The sequence below is a fragment of the Patella vulgata genome, chromosome 4, assembly GCF_932274485.2.
Source record: "Patella vulgata chromosome 4, xgPatVulg1.2, whole genome shotgun sequence".
Classification (NCBI taxonomy): domain Eukaryota; kingdom Metazoa; phylum Mollusca; class Gastropoda; family Patellidae; genus Patella; species Patella vulgata.
In genome coordinates this window covers 32941401-32952092 of record NC_065882.2, presented here as the reverse complement: position 1 = coordinate 32952092, position 10692 = coordinate 32941401, and the positions used below count along the sequence as shown (strand labels likewise).

Here is a 10692-nt window from a genome sequence, read left to right as displayed (position 1 = left end):
CTGCAAGAAAAAAAGCATTTCCGGGTAAGAAAATTGGGTGGTCTAACAGAGTTCTGCAAGAAAAAAAGCATTTCCGGGTAAGAAAATTGGGTGGTCTAACATAGTTCTGCAAGAAAAAAAGCATTTCCGGGTAAGAAAATTGGGTGGTCTAACAGAGTTCTGAAAGAAAAAAAGCATTTCTGGGTAAGAAAATTGGGTGGTCTAATGGGTCCCTGCAAGAAAATTGCATGAAACGGGATACAAAGTGTTTCAGTTCATATCAATAACAACTCCATCAAAATAGAATCGTATTTCCGTTTTTACCGAGGTGTGTCGAATTAGTGGTTGAATCCAAGCGAAGATAAATTCAATTTTAAAATGTTTAATGAGTCTTGGGTCGCTGGTAAATAAATTATGAAAGAAAATGCTATTCGAATATTTCAAATAAAATATTTTTAACGTCTGAAGATTTTTAAAAAGATTAGTAAATTAGCCTTAGTAGTGTGGCCTTTTTGACCGGTAGTGCCAGTCGTGAATGAATTAGTTACGGCCTGTTAACCGAGACTACACAGGGATAACTCTTGGCAACAACCGGCGACAATGATGGCTACACTTTCGAAGTTTTGATAACTTTAACATGGGTGAGTTTTTAACCTTTATTATTTTATATGCAGACCGTCAACACAATTTTATTGCTAGTTATTGTTCAGAGAAGAGCAGTTCTTGCATACACCCCTCAGAATACCCTATAAAACTATGTGATGCCTAGGATTCAAGTGGTTGCTATGTACATGTATATCGTTCTGACGTGTTGTCAATCATTGTCATTGTCAATTTTAGCATAATTTCCAATTACCCTAGGCCCAAATCAGCTGCTATTTCACCTCCCTTAGTGACTATATTTTCAAACAATTTCTTGAGACTAATGACTCATTATCAGGCGGATCATGTTATTCAGAATTTGGGCAAACTTTGATTTAAATTGTCCACTTTAAAGTAAACACTGCAGAGACTCCCAGAGTGCAAAAAAACAAAACAAAATTGTCCACACTGCTTAGTTACGAATAATTTATGATACCTGTTTATGACTGATTTTCTTCTGTTTTATATATTTCAGAGATGTGTTTGGATGAAGTTTGAAAATAGTGTGATGGTCATTTGAGCAGAATTTCTTGAAGATATTTGTCAATAAAGATTTGGGTTGAGGAAGATGGCGGAGCACAAAATGAAAAAAAAGTACACTGTAATATTTATATATGCAGTTATTCGCCTTGCTAAACAGAGGGGCGTTATATATTGTCCAATCGACAGTGTCTAATCCACCAACCAAAACGCAAGATTCACAAGCATGTTACAATGCTGTGTCGATACTGTTTTTTTCCCTGTCTCGGAGGTGGTGTTTGGTAACTATATTTTTAGGACAATTGTGATACTTAAGTGAATGGTGAACTTTGTGTTGTAAGGTGACGACTGTGATTAACTTTATAGTGAACTTTAAAGTGAACTTTAATTTCGTGAAAACGAAAAGGGGGACCACGGTGCGTTGCATGTATTAGCTTTAGAGAGCCGAACGGGGGAACGCGGTCTCGGGTGCCATCCTTCCCCTCGAGCAAGCGGCGCGACGACGGTGACGAGAAGGGTAATCGGGAGCTGCACGAACACACAATCCCTAGCCTTCACTCAACCCAAGAGCAAGAGGAGACCGGCCAACCTTCCACCGTGAATCACTCGTCTCAAGAAACTCGCCCCGACCAATTCTCCGCCAAAGTTCCCTACTGCCCTGTCGAGGACCGGCTGAGCTTCACCCTCCATGTAAGAGAAAAACGCACTTGTTGGAAAGATATACACATGCACCGCACCAGGTCTCGTCTCTCTCACCTACCTCCTATACTAGTGTTTCGCACTCGTTTGAAAGGTATACCGTTGTGCAAAAGTAGGTTTCGACTGGATTTTTCGGCTCCCATGGGCTTCCCGCCCTTCCAAATTCGTCTCTTCGCATCCCTTCTGGCCAGGGACCCTCGCTGCAACAACTTTGGTCAGGATTCGTAAGCGCGTCTCCCCGCCAGCGGCGTGCGAATGTCCGACGGGAAAACCTCGAGAGCGCTGTTCGGACGCCAAACCACGCCTCGGCCGACCCGAGCAATTCCCGCCCGGCTTTAATATTAGTTTATCTGATGTACGTAATGTTCGGACACGTGTATAAAGTTCTTAAAGATCTGAGAGGTAAACAGGAGCCAAATTATTTAAACATTTAAAAGTTAGTAATAAAATCTTAAAATCAATTTGATGTTTAACGGATAACCAGTGTAAATTATATAAAACAGGGAGTTATGTCGTCACATTTCTTAGTTATAAGTAACAAGTCTAGCTGCAGTATTCTGTACTTTTTGTAATTTATCTATTAAAAAAATAAGCTTTAAAGGTAAACCAACTAAAAGTGAATTAAAGTTATCTAATCGAGAAGTGACCAGAGAATTAACAAATGACTTAGTGGCCTCTACAGTTACAATTTACAAATACTATTTACGAGCAGAATAAGATGAAAATATATCAAAATTACCAATTACAACAGGGGGGTTATCATGTGCAAATTTACTTAATTGATGCCTTACAGAACGAAATGAAATGAAATGAAATGGGGTTTAACGTCCTACTGTTCTGCTCCTATACTGGGCTAATGAAGACGGCTTACAGAACGAATAGAAGCAGTATATCGAATATCACCAACAATAGCACCCATATCACATTCTTTGAAAGATGAGGTCAAAGTAGTTGGGGAAGAATTAATCAACTCCTCTTCAAAATTTCCCATACATACATCCCATTGTTCCAGTTTATATAAAAGTTGAAGTATTTTATATTTTGAATCGTAAACATCTGGCAACCCTGACCAAAATTCATGATGTGACGAAATGTTCTTACGATGAACCTGTATGGATGCTTTCAAGGTTCTGTCAATAACAACACATGTTTTCACGGAAGTGGTATCACACTCATAAAAAGACAAAAATTTCAATACTGACTGATTACTTATAGTATTAATACTCGAAAACTGACCAAGACCCTGAGTATCATTAAAGATACATTATTGGAGATAAGATAAAGAGATGGCAGTTCTAGCTATAATAGTTAAAAACTAGATAGTGGTAAAGTAATTTGCTGAAAATTTCAGTCAAATTGATCCACTATGAGCCGAGAAAGAAGCGGTGAAATTTCTGCATAGTCTCGGTCATCATTACTTAAAATCATTAATATAAACATCATAGTCTCGATTATCCACTTTTTTTTATTTAATTATCAATGGCCGTTAGCGGCATATAGGAATCTAATCCAGCCAACATCGAAGGCAAGCCTTGACATCGAGAGATTATTATGGTCTGGATAAGTTAATTAATGTCTAATTGATAATTTAGATAACATTTCAGGCCTAAAGAAAGACTTGTAATAAGCAGATTTTGCTCTTGCATAATGCATGTTTAAACAATGATGATAAATTACAAAATGACTGTAATCGCAAATCTACAACAAAGGCATCCAAATCTACATCTGGACTGTACTTATATGGCTTGTCCAAAATAACATAAAACTCATCTGCACTGAAACCATCTGAATCTGTTAATTCTTCTTTTATATTCACTGTACATGTAGTTTCTTCGTTACAAAATAATTTCATAGCACTGCCCCAGTTCCTACAAAAGTAAACAAAAATAATTATTTTCTTAATCATACTTAAAACCATCACAACTGTCTCTTGGATACACAGTTAGCCTAACTTCAATGCTAGATTAGACTGATTGAAGCCTATGACCTCAAGATCATGGGAGGCCTCTGGCCAAGGAGTATATGTGCATATATTATATGTACATGACATGTAAAGTCTTTTGTGACTGGTTATGATGATGTTCATGCTGTCATGCTATGAAAGTCTGAGAAAGGAAACCATGTTGGAAAATCCTGAGGATCAAACCTTGGACCTCCATGTTATCGAGCCAGCACCTTACCCACTGAGCCACTGTGGCTCATATCTTGAAAAACCCACATATATACATATAATACTATTTTAAAATATTAAATATGTAAAATTACTAATTATCCTTGCAAAAATATACAGAACCATGTTGATCAGAGTACTTTTAATCATTAAATTAAATCTGATGGTTCTAAGCACGATTTATGGTAGGTATGATCTTGATATTGAACTTGTTCTTTTGATCCGAGGCATCTGAAATGAAATAATTTTAAAAACAATAAATGAATGGTTGCATTCAGTGTTTTCAAAGATAAGTTGACATTGTAATTTTGTATTGATGACAACAGGATATGAAATGAATCCCTAATTGAAGATAAAACAATAGGATCTGTAGATACATGTAGCTATAACCTCAAATAACATTGATCAATATGATTATTTTAATAATATTTGGACATGTGTGCTATTTGGCAAGACTAGGCCACAAGGCCTATAGTTTGAAAAGTTTTTATTCAGTAATTAAGAGGGAGAGAGAGAAATGGGATTTAACATCCACTTCAATGTTGCGCGTAGGGGTCTTTAGCAGTGGGAGGAAACCGAAGGACCCTGAGAAAACCCATGAGGCTGGGCAGGTGACCCTACTCCTTGTCACGTACAATCGGGCTATCGAAACCACCCCAGTTTACTCAATGACAGACTTTATCATACAATGCGCATGCGCTTACCATTTGGCCATCCAACTACCCCACCCCCACCCCCACCTATTCAGTCATTAAAGGTGAGACAATTTACTATGACAAACACCATTACACTTGTGTTTAAATGCCTGTTGCAGTTGTGCACTATAGAATGTGTCATAATAATTATTTGTGGTGAAAATCAAAATATATAGAGAAAATATTGTTGAAAAATCATTTAAAATAGCTTATATGTACTGATGCTTGATCATGCTTCCACTGTGATTCAATATATTTACAAATAATGAAATGTACTTTTACTATACCCTTAGTTCTAGTTCTACTAGTTTCTGCTTAAAATCAACATAGTTCACATAGATGTGTAGGCCTACACAGTCACAGGTCAATAATAAATAGGCTAAACATCATCTGTTCTTGAACTTGAGAACCTTTCAAAAAATAAATTTAAATTTAGATTTGAACTCTCATTTTATTAGTTAAGGTTACTCTCTGTATACTGTATTTTAAATTTTGTTTGTTTAGATTTGTACGTCACTAGGCCTAAGCCTAAGACAAAGCCCCGTGCAAATACCTGTAGACAACCAAGCTCAAGGGCGTAGAAACAGAAATTAATTCATAATATTTTATTGATCATGCTACTTTTTATGGATTGACCACTGATGATTGTCTGCAGCACAAAACTGTATCAAAACAACGTCTTTGTTTACTTCGGACTTCAGACACGCCCATATGGATCCGAGAGAAATACGCCAAGTTTTCGCTAAAAACAAAGCTAAAATAACACACTTTTAATTTTTACTTCTGCACAATTAATCACCATACCGGACAATAATATATCTGAACTTCATTTTCATATTTTCAAATGTTTCATACATACGGGAATTTTGATTATTAAGCAAAATCAAAATACTTACGAAAATCTCTGAGAATATTGAAAACTACCATTTCACAATCTTCAACTGCTGCATTTGAAAATATCAAAGTTCTAAATTGGAAAATTTGTCCCTACCGGACAGAAATACTTATCGTTGCAAAAAATTACCGTGAAACCAAAAGAATACCGTAAATTCTAAGGAGGAGTTAGAAAAAATTAATCTGTGTAAAATCCTGTAATGTCAAAAATGACGTCCATTTGTTTACCGTTGACATTTGAGATCTCGTGTCTCGCGCGAGCGGCAGAGAATCGGACCAAAAGGACTTTGTTGCCTGTCCATCTATATACGGTCCATGCTAAAACTTAGGTAAAATTTTACAAGTAAGGAAAACTTATGCATGAATATGAATGATTTTGAAACCCCCTGGATTTAACTCATTTAAACTGTTAGGCCAAACTGAATCAAGTCTATGAATCCACAGACTTTCTGCTGTGTTCTATTTTTTCTACTATGGTACACACGAAATCATGACCCGGTATATTAAAATGGGAGGCTACATGGGGGGAATGGCCTGGTTTTTAAGCTTTATATTACTTCTGTGCTTATTAAGTCAAGTGCTGAAAGGAGTAATGGTTTGGCCTACATATCCCATACAGGTTTTACATGTTAAACAATATACAACATAAGAAAAGAACTAGCACAGTTGACAGTCTCTAATCTTGAATGATTTCATGTCTTTACTGGTTACTTCTTGATTATTACACAGTCTCGCATGATTTGCATAACTTTCGTAAACAAGGTTGACATCCCTATGAAATTTTGTCCTTAATATGCTTATTACTAGTGTCAGAAGTTCTCAACTAATTTTCTTTCAAGGTGTAGCCAATAGTGTGGTTCTTCCTCTCTGCTATTATTATTTTGCTGCTATTCATAATTTTCGTCATATGTGAACTTGTGTCTTAAATACTTCGGTCTTTAATCATTTGGTGAAGGTGAGGTTGTCTAGGGTCAAAGTTAGTTGTCCATGGAATAATGTTCACATTAGTATCGGTCTTGGATTGGTAGGTCAATAATTCAGTCCTGGTCTTCTGATCTTCACGTTTAAATGCCTTTAGAATAATTTTCTTGGGATATCCGGATTGTTTAAGATAGGATCCAAAATTTTTTAGGTTTGATTTGGTCCAGCTATCCTTAGTACAAATCCGTTTTGTACGTGGAGCACCACTGTAAGGGATAGCGTTAAAGGTGTGTTTGGGATGACAACTTGATGGAGGAAGATAATGATGGCAATCTGTTCTCTTGGAATATAGATTTGTCTCTAACGTTTCTTTTTCTTTGACAACTTTTACATCTAGGAAATTAACTGAGTTAATATTTATATCTACAGTAAATTTGATCTTTGGATGTTGGTTTAATTTTGAAACAAAATTATTACATTCTTCTAGTGGGAGAGAAGGTAAAGCCAAAATATCATCGATGAATCTGCATGAAATATCTGGTTTATTAGGTAATGGTTCATAGTAGGTTTTCATCCAGTATGACATATAAATGTTAGCATATGTCACAGCAAACAGAGTTCCCATGGCAGTCCCCGATATCTGTCTATAAAACATACCAGAAAATTCAAATTCATTGTTGTGAACAACAAAATCTGCTATTTGTAGAATTGATTCTGAATCTTCATTAGTCACAATTTTAGTTTCACGTAATGCATGTTTCAGTGCTTTTTTAAATCGGATAAAAATTATGACCTCTATAGGGTCCACAAGCTAAAAAAGTGATTTTTCATACAATCTGGGGCCATAATTCAGGAAGTTACGGTCCGATATGCGCGAATATCGAAAGGAACCAAGATCTTTGGGTTATAAACTTACATTTCAAGTTTCAACAACATCGGATTAAAATTGTGACATCCATAGGGTCCACAACCTTGATATACCATATTTTTAAGCTATTTGAGAACGAGGGGCGGCCATTTTGTCTGTTAGTTTTGGGCCGATTTTCATGAAATTCGAACTTAGCCGTCCTTAGGCTGTAACGGTGATATAATAATACGTTTTTTTAAATCGGATAAAAATTATGACCTCTATAGGGTCCACAAGCTAAAAACGCTATTTTTCGTACAATCTGGGGCCATAATTCAGGAAGTTACGGTCCGATATGCATGAATATCGAAAGGAACCAAGATCTTTGGGTTATAAACTTATATTTCAAGTTTCAACAAAATCAGATAAAAATTGTGACCTCTATAGGGTCTACAACCTTGATATACCATGTTATTACGCCATTTTGTCTGTCAATTTTTGGCTGAATTTCACGAAATTCGAACTCAGCCGTCCTTTGGGTGTAACAGTGATATAATTATACGTTTTTTTAAATCAGATAAAAATTATGACCTCTATAGGGTCCACAAGCTAAAAACGTGATTTTTCGTACAATCAGGGGGCATAATTCATGAAGTTATGGTCCGATATGCGCGAATGTTGAGAGGAACTGAGATTTTTGTGTTATAAACTTATATTTCAAGTTTCAACAAAATCAGATAAAAATTGTGACCTCTATAGGGTCCACAACCTTGATATACCATATTTTTACCCTATTTGAGAACGAAGGGCGGCCATTTTGTCTGTCATTTTTGGTCCGATTTTCACGAAATTTGAACTCAGTCGTCCTTGGGGTGGAACGGTGACATAATAATACGTTTTTTTAAATCGGATAAAAATTATGACCTCTATAGGGTCCACAAGCTAAAAACGTGATTATTCGTACAATCAGGGGCCATAATTCAGGAAGTTACGGTCCGATATGCGCGAATATCGAATGAAACCTATATCTTTGGGTTATAAACTTACATTTCAAGATTCAACAAAATCGGATAAAGATTGTGACCTTTATAGGGTCCACAACCTTGATATACCATATTTTTACGCTATTTGAGAACGAACGGCGGCCATTTTGTTTGTCAATTTTGGGCCGATTTTCTCAAAATTCGAATTCAGTCGTCCTTAGGGTGTAACGGTGATATAATAATACGGTTTTTTAAATCGGATAAAAATTATGACCTCTATAGGGTCCACAAGGTAAAAACGCTATTTTTCGTACAATCAGGGGCCATAATTCAGGAAGTTACGGTCCGATATGCGCGAATATCGAAAGGAACCGAGATCTTTGGGTTATAAACTTACATTTCAAGTTTCAACAAAATCGGATAAAAATTGTGACCTCTATAGGGTCCACAATCTTGATATACCATATTTTTACGCTATTTGAGAACGAACGGCGGCCATTTTGTCTGTCAATTTTGGGCCGATTTTCTCGAAATTCGAACTCAGTAGTCCTTATGGTGTAACGGTGATATAATAATATGTTTTTTTAAATCGGATAAAAATTTTGACCTCTATAGGGTCCACAACCTTGATATACTGTACCATATTTTTACGCTATTTGAGAACGAACGGCGGCCATTCTGTCTGTCAATTTTAGGCCGATTTTCATGAAATGTAGATCGCTCTGCTTACCCTCAGCAGAAAATGTTCATTATTGAACTTAGTCAAAGTATTGATGTAAACCAGCAGCTGCCAGGCAGGATACGCCCACATTTCTCACGAGATGGATAGAGAACAAGTTAAACAAAGATAGGTTGCCAGGCAACGAAACATACGCGAACAGCAGCTAATTCGTCCGGGCAGTCAACAAGTGTTGTCGCATATTTTTACTTCTTTCGGTAATGAAACATTTATAACACACTCATGAAGTAATTATCAGAAAACCATTAGAATTTGTTTGGTTTTTAATATCATGGATTTAGCTGTTTAAGTCATAAAAATTCATTGAAAATCAATTATACTTGTTCGTCTCAAGCTCTTAAACCCTGTGTATCAATCTGAAGTCAATCGGATGATAACTTTAGTCTCTAGAGCGTCACAAGATTTTTCAAAGTGATCAAGGGCCATAACAGTGACAGTAATTATCGAAAGTCACTGAAAATGAATAGACTTCTTTGTCTCATGTTCTTAAACACTGTGTATAAATTTAAAGTCAATCAAATATTAACTTTGGCCTCTAGAGCGTCCACAAGATATTTTGAAGTGATCAAGGGCCATAACTCTGGCAGTAATTATCAGAAATCGCTGAAAATCAATAGACTTCTTCGTCTCATGACCTTAAACACTGTGTATAAATTTAAAGTCAATCAAATATTAACTTTGGCCTATAGAGCGTCCACAAGATTTTTTGAAGTCATCAAGGGCCATAACTCTAGCAGTAATTATCAGAAATCGCTGAAAATCAATAGACTTCTTCGTCTCATGACCTTAACCACTGTGTATAAATTTAAAGTCAATCGGATATTAACTTTGACCTCTAGAGCGTCCACAAGATTTTTCGTACAATCAGGGGCCATAATTCAGGAAGTTACGATTCGATATGCACGAATATCGAAAGCAACCACGATCTTTGGGTTATAAACATGCATTTTAAGTTTCATCAAAATCGGCACAAAATTGTGACCTCCAGAGGGTCCACAACCTTAATATACCAGATGTTTACACTATTTGCGTTCAAGGGGCTGGCAGTTTTGGTCCGATTTTCACGAAATTTGAACTCAACCTTCTTTACGGTGTAATGGTGATATATTCAAGTTGAAACGGTGTTTTAAATCGGATAATAATTGTGACCTCTATAGAGCGATTCCCAGCTAAAAAAGCTGTTTTTCGTACAATCAGGGGTCATAATTCAGGAAGTTACGATCCGATACGCACAAATATCGAAAACAACCAAGATCTTTGTGTTATAAACATGCATTTCAAGTCTCATCAAAATCGGATTAAAATTGTGACCTCTACAGGATCCACAACATTGATGTACCATATTTTTATACTATTTGACTACGGCGTGGCCATTTTGTCTGTCAGTTTTGGTTCGATTTTTACAAAATTCGGATTCGATCATCCTTAGGGTATAACGGTGATATACTAAAACGATTTTTTAAATCGGATAAAAATTATGACCTCTATAGGGTCCACAAGCTAAAAACGCGATTTTCCGTACAACCAGGCACCATAATTCAGGAAGTTACGATTCGATATGCACGAATATCGAAAGGAACCGAGATCTTTGGGTTATAAACTTACATATCAAGTTCCATCAAAATCAGAAGAAAATTGTGACC

The 10692-nt window shown here is 36.3% G+C and overlaps 1 protein-coding gene and 1 long non-coding RNA gene across 3 annotated transcripts in view; both read right to left on the bottom strand.

Annotated features, from left to right (window-relative positions):
* Nucleotides 1–10692, bottom strand: part of LOC126817150 (choline transporter-like protein 1) — a 427912-nt gene that overhangs the window by 361703 nt on the left and 55517 nt on the right. The gene's annotated exons all lie outside the window — the stretch shown is intronic.
* Nucleotides 1515–7154, bottom strand: LOC130012514 (uncharacterized). The gene is made up of 3 exons (XR_008787954.1): nt 4953–7154; nt 4066–4201; nt 1515–3668 (listed from the first exon to the last, which is right to left on the bottom strand). It is a non-coding gene; the product is annotated as an uncharacterized LOC130012514 (long non-coding RNA).